We start from the raw sequence: 13,219 nt of genomic DNA on the forward strand, positions 1-13,219 counted from the left end.
AAATTGATATCTTATACATTTTATTTATCTGTCCTCAACAGAACAAAAAATGACCTGTTTATATTTTCTGACAGAAAAACCTATTGCAGCCCTGTCAATAATGACTGACCTCTCTCAGTAGGAAAAGCGGAAGTAGCTTGATGTTGTTGATGTACAAAGTGTTTGACTTTGACATTGAAGAACATGGTGCGCAGGATGTTTCCTAACAGTGTTGATTTCTTGTGACCATGAAAGCCCTAACCAGGTAGTTTTAGCTAAACCTAACCAGAACTCAACAGTAGGGGTCGCGGATTGGAAATCAAGCATGAGGCATTTTTGGGATAGTTTATGTGTTGCTTAAAAGAACACTGCAATTGTTATTGACCTGTTTTGTCATGAAGGTGTGGGTGACATGTTAGAATGGTTTGCATGATCCTACACTTTATGATATATATACAAATTTATGTTTGGACTAAATCTCTTTTTTTCCCTATTTCCTGTCTTCTCATGATGTTTCCTGACTAACGTCAGCATGAACTTAAATATGGTGCAGCAGTTTACAAATATCCAAAACAAGGACCCAAAGTGTTATTTCCCTGTTTGTGTTTGTATGCGTGCACACAAAAATGGGTTTGTGTTTTTCAAGCTCTTGACGAAAGTAATATACAAAGATTGCTGCCAACAACATGCAACAATGAAGGTGATGATGATAGTGATGATGATGACAGATTTGATGATAAGACAACAGCTGTCACTGATGATGACTGTGATGGCAGTGATGTGTGTGTGTGTGTGTGTGTGTGTGTGTGTGTGTGTGTGTGTGTGTGTGTGTGTGTGTACCTGACTTATTTTCTTCATCCTCAGATTGGATTCCAGAGCAAAGAGGTGTGTTGCTAATCTTTGCAAGAATGTCAGGTGTGTGTGTGTGTGTGTGTGTATGTATGACAGAGAGAGCGTTGATTACACCCTCTTTTTCAACACCGAGAGCCGACATTTCTCAAGTGTGTGTAATTATAGTGAGCACACAGCCTCCTAAGCATCCTGTCAATCTGAATCAGAAAGGACACACGCACATGTACACATACACAAACACAAAAAAACTATTGTGTGCTGAGTGTGCTTTCAAGTGTGTGCAATTAGTCTGTGTGTATGTGTGTGTGTGTTTGTGTGTTTATGTGTGTGTGTGTGTGTGTGTGTGTGTGTGTGTGTGTGTGTGTGTGTGTGTGTGTGTGTGTGTGTGTGTGTGTGTGTGTGTGTGTATACATGTGCATGTATGTGTCTGATTTTAGCCCTGTAACTCTCTGTCCTGTGTGGGATTTGGCTCCAGAGATTGTGTACATGTCTGCACAGAGCCTGCTTCTCGCTCCTCCTCTTGCACAATGACAAGGTTTGGGTTTCAAACACCCACACTCGCACGCACACACACGCACATGCACACGCACACACACACACAGTCAGGTGCTAAATAGAGGCTATCCCGATTACCCTTTTAGCTTATAGCTCAATTATGGTCTAAATGAATGTCTAGGCCCAAGGCCAAAGCTGTCAAACCATCTTGTTGTCTGAGAATTCAAGTCCTGGAAAGAGTAGAGAGGTGTATTCACAAACCACCCGTCAAACGACATTGATGGTGGATGATTCAGTAAACCCTGTATTAGGTTTGATGATAACATTTTTCAAAACTTAAGGCGGGAATGAAGGGAGGGTAAAGAAATAAATTGCATATGATGACAATGTTATATGATAGACCTATTAAAGTAAAAAACACATATAGGCTATAAAATATAGTGCATTAACACGCAACGTATACACATCATACCAAGACCACGCAGCCCTTATGTCCAAACCAACAATAAATTAAATTTCTATAGATGACACTTTGAAGAATGTGTGAACTCATTGTCAGTTAAAAATGTAGGACCACCTTCCTCAGTGACACCTCACTAGAATGAACCAGAACACTTAAGACAATAAATTACCATTAAACCATAATACATTCTCATTATTAAGATACAGAACTATATAAATAGCCTGACACTTTTAGTAGAATTAACAACAGAACATTACATTACATGTCATTTAGCTGACGCTTCTATCCAAAGCGACTTACAATTGCTATATATGTCAGAGGTTGCACGTCTCTAGGGCTGGGCGATATGGCTGAAAACTGTATCACGATATAAGTGTTTCATATCGGTCGATATCAATAATTTTTGATATTTTGTATGACCTATTTAAAATAAGGAGAAAAATATATTAAATTTAAACATTTTTATTTTAAACTTAACCTTCCTCTGATTATAATCCCCTCAGTTATAAAAGCAGAAATGTCAACATAACCATGGAAAACACTCAAATAATTAAAATGTAAACATAGCTAAAATCACAATGAACACTTAACAATTATCTCTTAACATTAAGGTGCAAAATTAAAGAATAAGTAAGAAATGCTTAATAAAGTGTAATAAAATAGTGCAAAATGTTAAATATAAGAAACCTGAGAAGAACTTTTTTCTGCAGGTTTAGTGCTAGGTTGGTAACCTGGCTTCTCGACAGTGCTCAGCATGTCTGCCTCCGTTATTTCTTTGTAGCGTTTAGTAAGGCGCTGATGCAGAGTACCTCTCCATGGCGGTCTGCTGTTTGTGCGGTGTAGCAGCTGCAGATGTTGTTGGACACACGTTGTCGGATACGGCTGTGCTCCAAAGTGTGAGTGTGGCTAAGGTGGTAAAACAAGTTTGTGGTATTACCAGTGTTGGTGGGGACGACAGTCTGACGACATTGGTCTGTCTACGGTCAGACTTATAAAATCCCCAAAAACTGCCATACTGACTTTGTTTTATCAACAATTTCCTCGCTCGCTGTGGCACTCACTTTCCACTTATCACTCCAAGCCGCCGGTTCTGTTCTTGAAGAACGCGAGACAGCGATGTGGCGCAACCGAACATGATACTGTTACATGATTGGCTGTTAGAGTGTCACTCCCTACGTTGTTAGGTTACCAGAGAGTGAGTGCCTTTGTTCATGCAACCAAACTTGCTTCACAACCTCTGGTTTCTTCTGATGAAGAAAAACAAGCTATCAAACACATTTTCTATTGATAGTGTCTATCGCGAGACATATCGTTATCATTTTATCACCCAGCCCTACACATCTCTGGAGCAACTAGGGGTTAAATGTCTTGGTCAGGGACACATTGGTTGATGTATCACAGTGGAATTTGAACCCAGGTTTCCCACACCAAAGTCATGTGTCATGTCCACTACACCATCACCACTCGCATCATTAAGAAAGCCAACATAGACATGTGTAAACAACTCCACAGCAGCTCACAAACGCACACATTAATTAAAGCAAAAAGAGACCGCACAGTTTTTGCAAAAAAAAACATCTCTTAAAGTGCTCATATTATGGTCATTTTCAGGTTCATAATTGTATTAAGAGGTTGTACCTGAATAGGTTTACATGGTTTAATTTTCAAAAAACACCATATTTTTGTTGTACTGCACATTGCTGCAGCTCCTCTTTTCACCCTGTGTGTTGAGCTCTCTGTTTTAGCTACAGAGTGAGGCATCACACTTCTGTTCCATCTTTGTTGGGAGTCGCACATGCGCAGTACCAAGGTAAGGACTACCAGCCAGTCAGAAGCAGAGTATGAGGGCGTGCCACGCTAGCAGCTAGGCGAGCATTATAACGTGTGTTACAAAGTTGCGCACGTTCGTCACGGAAGTAAAGGCTGGACTACAATAGAGCTGTTTGGAGCAGTTTGTGAACAGTGTTTTCTGTTGGAGATGGTAAGTGCCTTTGGGGTGGACTTTGGGCTTTTTCACTTTGTAAACCTATAACATGCACAAAAAAATAATATAATATGAGCACTTTAACAGGTCTGTTGTTGTACTCAACTGTCAGAACGTCACTCTGTGAGTCTCGTGTATCCTCCACAGTCTCCTCCAGGTTGAACTTCTCTGCTCCTTCATTCTCAAAGCATAATATAACCAGTCCACTCAGCCTCTCTGTCCTACTGCGCTCCTTACAGTTTACAAACACTTCAGAGCTGAATGAGGCTCTGCAGTTATATCAGGCATTATTGTCACCAACAGCAGAAAGGTAAAACACACTTCACTGAAGGTAAAAGCTCCTCAGTGAACGCAGAAGTCATTGCTTGAGAATCAACTATGAGCATGTTAGCATTTAGCACGTTAGCCAGATCTAGCATGCACCTGTTCACTCGACGTCGCGGGTGTGTATTTGGGTCACTTGCGTGCTCGCCATGTGGTGCATTACATCAGTGATTAATTAAGGTAGATGCAACCTTTTACTTATGGATGCCACTTGAAATGTAGCAAAGTACAATACTTGACATAAAAAATACCAATAGGCCTACAAGTAAAATTACTGATTTTTGAAATTACTTTGAAAAGTAGACTACTTTTTGTGTTTTGCATTTGAGGTTTTCACAGAGGTAATGTACTGTAGTTTAAATGTGCAGAAATTTATGGATGTAATCCATGTTTATTCGGCCTGCTTGAAAAAGTAAAATATTTTAGTGGTGTAAACATTTAATTTAATTTAATTGCATCCATAATAACTGTCTGGTGCTGACTTTGCTACACTTTTTTTATAAATACGCAAGCAATCAACAATGATGCCATTGTTTGTAATAAATCAAGAGAACATAAAGCAGAAGTCATGTATTATTTATTGGAATTTAGAATGGTTAACCAACATTCTGGATTAGTCATGAAAATAGTGTGACAACAATGTCAATGATCTTTTCAAAACCTTAACTTTAAAAAATGTAACGCAGTACATTAACTGACCTACTTTTTACTTTTATCTAAATACATTTTTACTTGCTTGTACTTTAGAATAACAGTACTTTTACTTAAGTATAATCAAGTACTCTGTCTAACCCTGCTCTATATTCTAAATTACCATTTGAAAATGTATTATCTACTTTACAGAAATCCTTTTTAAATGATCTGATGCGGATGAAGAAGACAATCTGTTTTGCTGGACAGTGTTTGTTCTATCTCTACCTACCTCTACTGTATGATTTTAAATGTGTTAAATATATTCATGATGGAAACCCCGGCGGCTGCTTGAGTTTCCTCACCTCACTTTCTCCCTCTTACTATGAATTAAACAGAGTTAGCGAGAAGAGGGTGGTGGAGACAGATATAGAGGGAGAGAGTAGGCAGAAGAGAGAGAGATGTGGTAAATTACATTGTCAATTCAAATCCTGCCACTAATGCATCTCATTGAGTTTGTGTCGCTGTTATCCCGCATGCTCAGTTATCTGTGTCAGTGCAGCCAGCAGAGGAGGGCTGCCATGTTAACAACACTGCGAAAAGCAGCGCAAAGTTTAGCTAGCCAACACGGCCTGAGCCAGGACAAGAGAGGAGACGCAGTGGAGATGAAGTAGACATGCGAGACATAAAAAAGTCAGCTTTCCTACATTAGTGTGTATGTGTGTGCCTGCAGAGCTGTATCAGTTTAATTACAGCTAGCCTCCATTCCGACACGGCCTCTTTCCTACGCAAATTAAAACATCCCTGTAGCTTCTCTCACACATATAATTGACATGCACACACAAAAGTAGCAATGCCACACATATGCACACTCCCCCTGTTGTAGTCATCTCCTGTTGGCTCACTAACCCCCCTCCTCTCCCTCGGCCAGCCCCCGTCCCCGTTTCTCATCCTCAAAACTATTTGAAAATCAATTATCTCAACAAACCAGCTGTAAGGAGTGGGTGCCAGCCACTTACTCCTGAAGTGAATAACTTATTTGAAATTCATTATTGTGTCGAGCGGTGCGACAGGGCCCTCGAAGGCTCTGCATTTCCCATTCCTCTCTCTCTCTCACTCAGTCTCTCTCTTTCTTTACATTAACTACTGTGCTGGACTGATCATTTTTTCTTCTCTTATGCTTCCTCCTCCCCTCCTCCTGTCATGCAATTTTAACCAGCTGAGCGCCACGGACATGAGCACACGCACGCACGCATGCACACACACACACACACACACACACACACACACACACACACACACACACACACACAACACACACACCAAGCTCCTTTGATTGGTTCATTTATTTATCACATGCAAATCATGGGACACCCAGAGATGTTTTCTCCCCTGCCTGCTTATACAGGCATGAATATGAATGGTGGGAGCAAAGTAAGGTTGGAAAGGGAAGGAGGGGGTGAATATGGATATATAGTCTAGATTTTGTTTTCCTTTTATTCATCAACATTTGTTACCTTTATGATATTAATAATGAGAAAACACTTTATATAGTGTATATGGCTATACTACTTCTGTGCACTTTTGATCTGGGGCTGTTTTTCATGGTTTGGTTCTTAATTCTAACGACGGAAAATCTTAATACCACAGCATACAATGATATTTTAGACAATACCATGCTTCCAACTTTGTGGCAACACTTTGACAAGTACAAGTGCACAAAGCAAGGTCCATAAAGAAATGGTTTCCTGAGTTTGGTGTGGAAGAACTTGACAAAGCACCACAATTATATATGTTAAAAACAAGAGGGCAATAAAATCTAATGCATTATAATAATAAAATTTGTATTGGATACAGTATATACATAATGTTACTTTAATTCATTTTTTGTTGCTAAAGGATTGCGATGCTGACTGCAAGCCAGGCCTTATCTCTCAACATTAGTGCCGAATCCTCCTAATGCTGTATTCAGACCAACATTAGCATTGTGTAAAAAACGTGGCACCTTTATTTATTTCAATGAGATCCCAGCGTTAACGCAGAAGGGGGTGCCAACGTAGAGGACTCTGTCGAAAGAAAATGCAGGCTTGTCTTGTCAAAATGTTTAAACTGGCTCAACTTTTACTGAAACGTACCACAGGCAAATCACATTTTTACATATAGGTAGAATACGTCAAACTCAATGGCTCTATTTCTCCCACCAGCCTTCCTGGATTGTATTTTATAGCCTCATTTACACAGAGACTCCGCACTACTGCCTTAAAGAAGATCGGCCATTACGCTTTGCTTTATCACACCGAACCAAACAACGCTGGCATAATGCTGCCCCAGTGTGTGATTTAAGATATAATGCCGGCATGATGTGTAAAACAACAGTGTCAGCGTCTAGTGTGTGTGTGCGTGTAGTCCTGCCATACCGGCTGTCCCTTTTTACACAGACGGCGATTCAGCTCTGTGACTACCTCCTACTACCACACATATTCACGTTATGAATGCTTTTGAAACAGAAATGTACTTTTCAAAAACCCTGACAGAGAGCGAGATGTGTGCAGATACAGTGAAATTACAGTATTACAGTGTGTGAGTGTGTGCACAATGACCAGTTGCTTTTTTGTTAAATAAAACTTTTGTTGGAGGTTATAACAAATTTGAGTGGGATGCTAGTGAACATTCAATGGATGTGAAGAAGCTTTAGAAACTTTCAAATTTTTAAATGATACTGTTCAGCCTTGCACACACACACACACACACACACACACACACACACAAACACGCACACACGCACACACGCACACACACACACACACAAACACGCACACACACGCCACACACGCACACGCACACGCACACACACACACACAGGCTGGTAGTATGTCAAGGACATTAGTACCGTGGCAGGCTGAGAGGCACCAGTGTGGAAGCAATGTGAAAGTGAGTTGATGTGGTGTCACTACTGCTTTTAACCTTTCTTTCTTTTTCATTCCTTGTCTCTTTCTTGCTCTTACTCTTCTTTTCGTTTTTCTCTGTCTGTTCTTCTCTCGCCCACTGTGTATGACTCTCCTTCTCACAACATATATCTCTCTTGATAAAGAAAGAGAGTAAATGAGTGTGACAGGGCTGTCATGTATGTTCCAGCAAAGGCCAGCGAGGGCCAGTGCGGAGACAGGAGGTGTCATATCCTTACATCTCTCTCTGTTTCTGCCACCAGCTGGACTCCCCTTCTCTCTCCTTTTCTGTCACACTCTATCTCTCTCCTATCCTTTTCTGTCCTCTGTGTCTCTCCTCCCTTCCTGTGTTTCCACTGTCACACTTCTCAGCTCTTTCCCTCTACAGATCTTAAGTGATCCTCTGTCTCTCTCTGAGACTACATCCACAGCAAGTCGGCTAAACTTAAAAACCCTTTTACCTGTGAAAATACTTTTTAGGTTGTTTTCGTAAGGACGAATTGTAGGAAAATGGCTAAATCTCCTCTTCTTCCCCACCTTGTGGTTAGCAAATCGTGTGTGCATCACAGCTTACATCTGGTAAGAAGTGTGACACAGTCCAGTGACTCTACTGAGTCTTCAGTTTTAATATGCCCAAACTCACGATTTACGTAGTTGGTCTTTTTTACGTAATTTTCTGCTTTTGTTACAAGCCTCATAGTGATTTGATTGTAACTACATTTTACCTGTTAATTAAGTGAAATCGAAACATAAATACAGGATAATAACAGCAGTATCGGGCAATTAACCATATAGGTGATTAGAATTAGTGATCAAAGAGAAAGTAAGAGGCAAAATAAGTTATTTTCTTAACTTTACTGCCACACAGCATTAAAACAAGCTTAGGCTATAATTTTTCTAAAAGCTCAAAGATGTCAATATTCACTTGAGATAGAAAGGTGTCATTTGAAAAACTCAGTTTAAAGGTGCCATCTCAGTGTGGATGGAGGGCTGAAACGGAGACGAGTTTTGTGCATTTTATTGTGGGTGTACTGTACACCATGTCTAAAGAGGCTGGGTGATGAAAACAGCACACAGCATGTCAGCAGTTCAGCAGCAGCAGCTTCAGTCCTCCATCAGTGCAGAATGCAGTCGGCCACAGCACCTCTGTGTGGTCAACTGTGTTTTGGCAACATGTAAAACGAAGCCTAAAAGGATGCTTTGTATCGTGGTTACGCATAAAAAAAACATGGGTCAAACGTGAGCAATTACAAGGCCTGTGTAGACAGCTGTATTGATTCGAACAGAAACTTATCTATTCCGTTAGACGCACAAGATGCACAGCTAAAAACATGGCTGAAACGCATCCTGTGTTGACAGCCTAAAAGACTGACTTTCTCTATAGATGCCTTTATTGCTCCTTCATAATATTTCTGAGAATAAAAAAAAAAAAATGGATATTGCCAAAGAAACATTTTGGCTGTGAAGGGAGGGCCCTTAATGAGATAATGTGACCTAGACCTAATCACCACTGTCACTTCTGCTTTACTCATCCTAGTCCTTGTGTCATTTTCCTTTTTTTTCTTTTCACTTTTCACAACACATTCTCTATCCCCAACAGCTACTGGCATCTGTGCATGTGTATCCATGTATCTATGTATGCATGCGTGCGCACACTCACAGGTATTGTATGTATATGCATGCAAGCGCTTGTGCTGCACACATGAATTAACACACCTACTGTACGTGTGTTTGACTCCAGCCTCCGGGCGACGCAGCGGCAGGAAATCGACCAGCTGAGCCATCAGAGTAAAAATGGGGTCAAATTGGCCTTTCAACTGGCCTTAATCTTCCAATCATTACTAAAACCGGCCTTCAGCTCCACAGTGTAGCTCTACTCTAAAACCCACAGCAAATAGTTAATTTTAACATTTGATGAACACAGAAATATAGACCTGGACATATGCTGAAAGATTGTTTGTGCATGTTTTGTATAAGTATGTTGAAGTGTCAGTCTGTGTGTGTTGTATTTGCCGTTCAGCTCTCTGTGCGTGGGTGTGCTCATGTGATTTGTGCTGTCGCTTTGCCCATATACACGTACCCTTTGCGCTCTCAAGTTCTGCAGTTAAATGCAGTTTGTTAGCATTGGGAGAGAGTGAGGGAGGGCCAAGATCAATGCCAAAACCATTACGGGACACGCTTTGAGTAGAGCAGCCCCATTTTAGCAATTTGGCAGTTGCCGAGGCCCGCATATGGAATTATTTGATCAATAGCCTTGTAGCTTGATAGAGAGGAGTAAATTATATGATCAATGTTGTGTACAATGTCGCTACCTGCTCACTGCGTCAAGAGTTTCTGTGTGAATCATTGTTTGTGTGCAGACATACCAGCGCATGTGAAGGTGCGGATATGTAATTCCTGAATGCTTTTGTGCATACATTGTTGGTGTGCTGTTGTTGCACCATTTACTTAACTACTTCTTGGAAAAAATGGTTCGTTTCCTCAGGCTCTTTGTATATTTTTCGGTCCCATTCTGGACATAATATGCTCTGTTTTGAGAGTGGAAGCAGACAGGGATATCAAATGGCAGAGATGAAAATAGAATGAATGGGGAGTTGGGCAGACTAGCTTAATTATTGATGTGTATCATAGTGCCTATGAACACACAACACACTGAGCCATCTTCTTGGCTATTCACCTCCAATAACACACTCTTATCACTCCACCAAGTACACCTCTCATACTCATGTATATTACATTTGTGTATAATACGTGTCCAGACACACATTCATACTCACTCACATGTGACCGTAGACGCACACGTACAAAAGACCGTTCCTGTTTCGTTTGCAGTAACGTCTTTTCAAAAGAACTCATGAGCTGAAGTGGCTCAAGTATAGGCAGTGACTTCCAATACACATACACACAAAGACATACACACACCTCTATTTTGAGTCCATGTCTGTCTCTGTGGATGAGATCACTACCCTCTCTGTCACTCCCAAATACTGCCTGTGTGCGTCTAAGCCTGAGTGTGAGTGGCGTACATCAGGGCGAAGCGATACCTCTCCTCATTGTAGGTTCATGGTCGTGTACGTGTCATGAAATTCACAGCGAGACAGCCTGATAGCCTGGCAGAGAGGCCCTGCTTTGAGCCTGATTTGTTTTCGTGTTTTTTTTCTGTCTCCCTCTCTCTTTCTCTCCTGTCACATGGTAAAAGTTGAACCATCAGGGGAACAATAAGCAAAGGACAAGAGGAGGTTGGGGCAGAAAGAGAGAGGGGTGGGTAGATGGAGGGAGGTTAGGGACACATGAAGGAGGTGGGGGAGAGAGAGAATGACACAGAGGAGAGCCTGTCACACTCACTTAGATGCTGAAATATTAAAGTGAGCAGTCAGGTTCTAATTTCCTGAGAAAGCCGAGGGAACAGGGGGATAAGTGAAGCGAGAGAAGGAGGGAGGCGGGGGGACGAGATAGAGACATGGTGAGAGGAAAGGTATCACCGCTGATCTCTCGTTCCTCTCTTCTTGGAAGAGACACAGCACACTTTTAATACCACTACTTTAATTAGCTTGGCTTTATATGGTCTGTCTCTCTCTGTTCCTCTTCTCCGCAAGATGTGAATAATTCAGCAGGAATGGTGTACCGCTGCCTAGCAAAGACAGCAGGCCCACCAATCTGCAATGTATCCATGGAAAAGAAACGGAGAGAGAGAGAGAGAGAGAGAGAGAGAGAGAGAGAGAGAGAGAGATGCCAGAATAGAGGGTCTCTAACATCAGACAGCAGTCTTTGCCTGTCTAAAACCTCAAGATTATTTGTGCAAATCTAACTGATCAAATCATGTTAACAGTGTCTGTTCAAGTGCTTGTGGATGCAGTATTCTGCTGTGGTTCACATTAGAAAAATATAGTAAGTTTGAAGAATGAACATATATAAGGTTTTCCACCTCAGTATCTAGACGTGACTGCGTGCCTTCACCTCAGCTACTCTAAGTTTGGAGGAGCTGCTAAACAAAATACATGGTGCAGAAAATAACATAAAATATCATATTTATTCACTTTAAAAAGACCAATTTATCCTGATAGCTTTTTTTTTCTTATCTTCCAGGTTTTCTCAAAGTAACTAGCTATCTTAATTGTTTGGTATCTGAATAGCCAACAGTATTTGTCCCTTCTGCAGGTCCCAGGAAAAAGGACACAGTGTGTGTATTTGGTGGTTATATGTGAATGTTGACATGGGTTTGCATGCAGGTTAGTCTTGCAGTTTTATAAAGCAAACATGTGCTTCTTTGTGCAAGGTATCTTGTGTCTGTAAGAGTGTTTGTAAGGTAGCGTTTGTGTGTATTGTTACATTTGAGTATCTGTGTGTGTATGTGCCAGCGTGTATGCATGTCAGAGACTCTGCTTAGCTCATCAATATGGGTCGTTGAGGATGATATGTCACGACACTGCAGGTTGGTAGTTTGGGTGGTGGGTGGGTCTGGGGGAAAGACGGGTGAGGGTAGAAACAGTGATGTAGTTTCTCACATATCATCATATTGATATTTTATTTTCTACGTGTGTGTGTGTGTGTGTGTGTGTGTGTGTGTGTGTGTGTGTGTGTGTGTGTGTGTGTGTGTGTGTGTGTGTGTGTGTGTGTGTGTGTGTGAGTTAGTTAGTTAGTCTGTGTCTATGCATTTGTTATGACAGCCTGTCAACCTGCACCCCAACTCCCAAAACCACTCCTGTCCCAGCCTCCCCAGCTAAGCAGCATCACTGTCTGAATGTGTACGCCTGGTGACTGAGGGCCCGCGGTTTGCTTAGTGGCCCAGACAAGGTGAGGGTTTCTGGGCCAGGCTGAGGTGGGCTGTCCCCTGTGTCAGCCCTGGAGCCTTCACTGTCATTGCTAGAGGGGAGATGACGCGCGTGCGTGCGCAGCACACACACACACACACACACACACATATTCAGAGGGATTTAAGCACTGCTATGCCTCTAGTCATCTTTCAGCTTTTGAAGAAGTTTTAATGAGTTGAAAATAAATAGAATTCCTCTTTCTCCCCCTCTCTGTTGCGCTCTGTCTCCCCTTTGTGTGACTTGTCTCCATTCCAATCATAGCTCGCTTCAGCGATCGCTGAGTCGCGTCTGAAATAGAATCGACATGGCAGCCTGAGTCAGCAAGGACAGCGAGCCGAGCGCAGATTAGTCATCCTGGCGAGGTGCTTTTGTCCAGGGACGATGACAGATCTATGAAATGAATGGGAGAGTGATGCATCGGGGGTGTCTGCCTGTCTCAACTAGGAATTACAGATACTCCTGAGTGTGTGTGACCGTGGTTGTGTGTGTGTGCATCTGTGTGTTTGTGTTCAGCTCTATAAAAAGACATGACGCTGCAGCTCAATCTCGAAATCAAAGGCAAAATTACTTTGGAGTGTGCTTTGTTGTCTCCGGCTTTTCAGAGCGAGCTGGACAGATTTGCAACAACATGAAATAGTGAGACATATACAAGTGCAATGTTCCGAGTGAAGTAAAGGGCACAGATTGTCCTCTTGTCCTGATTTACATGCATTTGTATTTCATAATTTCCTAA

This window comes from Perca fluviatilis, chromosome 19 (genome assembly GCF_010015445.1).
Source record: "Perca fluviatilis chromosome 19, GENO_Pfluv_1.0, whole genome shotgun sequence".
Lineage (NCBI taxonomy): Eukaryota > Metazoa > Chordata > Actinopteri > Perciformes > Percidae > Perca > Perca fluviatilis.